Source organism: Tupaia chinensis, unplaced genomic scaffold (assembly GCF_000334495.1).
Source record: "Tupaia chinensis unplaced genomic scaffold, TupChi_1.0 Scaffold000134_1, whole genome shotgun sequence".
In the NCBI taxonomy this organism is placed as follows: Eukaryota; Metazoa; Chordata; class Mammalia; order Scandentia; family Tupaiidae; genus Tupaia; species Tupaia belangeri.
The window spans coordinates 131,448-132,891 of NW_006159603.1; the positions used below are offsets into that span (position 1 = coordinate 131,448).

At 48.6% G+C, this 1,444-nt stretch overlaps 1 pseudogene; it reads left to right on the forward strand.

Annotated features, from left to right (window-relative positions):
- Positions 1-1,444, forward strand: part of LOC102489989 (polyadenylate-binding protein 1-like) — a 4,539-nt pseudogene that overhangs the window by 1,779 nt on the left and 1,316 nt on the right.

Here is a 1,444-nt window from a genome sequence, read left to right on the forward strand (position 1 = left end):
GGGGCTGACCACACCAGAAAAAAAATAAATTAATTAAAAAAAAAATCCGTGTCTCCCCCCACTGGAGACTTTTTTTTTCTTCCTCTTTTATAAAATAACCCGAAGAAGCAGCCGAGACCGCCCCGCCTGCCCGAGGCCCCGCAGCAGCTCCAAGAAGGAACCTTCCGAGACCTTCCCGGTGCCCAGACCCGACATCGCCACTCTCACTCCCAGCCAGCAGCCAGCAGCCCCAGGGCAGCACATCGACCCCCATTCTGAAGCGTTGAGTAGTTTTCCATTCCTGTTGATTTTTGTCCCTCCACGCTTGCCCCCGCTCCCCTCCCCCCAGCTCCGGCCGGGCCCCAGCACTCGCTCTCCTCTCACGGAAAGGTTGTGGCCTGTGGCCCTGCGGACAGCTGTGCAGAGATGAACCCCAGGGCCCCCAGCTACATGGCCTCACGACTGAGGCGATGCTCTACAAGAAGTTCAGCTGAGCCGGGCCCATCCTCTACATCCAGTCTGCAGGGACAGGATCACCCGCCGCTCCTTGCGCTACCCATATGTGAACTTCCAGCAGCTGGCAGACGTGGAGCGTGCATTGGACACCATGAATTTTGATGTTATAAAGGGCAAGCCAGTACACATCATGTGGTCACAGCGTGATCCGTCACTTCGCAAAAGTGGAGTGGGCAACATATTCATTAAAAATTTGGATAAATCCATTGAAATAAAGCACTGTATGATACATTTTCTGCTTTTGGTAACATCCTTTCATGTAAGGTGGTTTGTGATGAAAATGGTTCCAAGGGCTATGTATTTGTGCACTTTGAGACACAGGAAGCTGCTGAAAGAGCTATTGAAAAAATTAATGGGGTGCGTCTAAATGATCGCAAAGTATTCTTTGGACAATTTAAGTCTTGTAAGAATGAGAAGCAGAACTTGGAGCTAGGGCAAAAGAGTTCACCAATGTTTACATCAAGAATTTTGGAGAAGATATGGATGATGAGTGACTTAAGGATCTCTCTGGCAAGTTTGGACCTGCCTTAAGTGTAAAAGTAATGACTGACGAAAGTGGAAAATCCAAAGGACTTGGATTTGTAAGCTTTGAAAGGCATGAAGATGCAGAGAAAGCTGTGGATGAGATGAACCAAAAGAAGCTCAATGGAAAACAAATATACGTTGGTCGAGCTCAGAAAAAAGTGGAACAGCAGACAGAACTTAAGTGCAAATTTGAGCAGATGAAGCAAGATAGGATCACCAGATACCAGGGTGTTAACCTTTATGTGAAAAATCTTGATGATGGTGGGAACCAGCAGTTGGCATAATGGCTATGTTGCTGGACTCCCACGTAGTCGACCACAGTTCATGTCCCAGACCCGGTGGCTTAAAACTCACGCCGGGCGCATGTGCATGCATGCCCAAGATCCCGAGAGGAGAATGGAGGAGAAGGGATTGCGACATGACC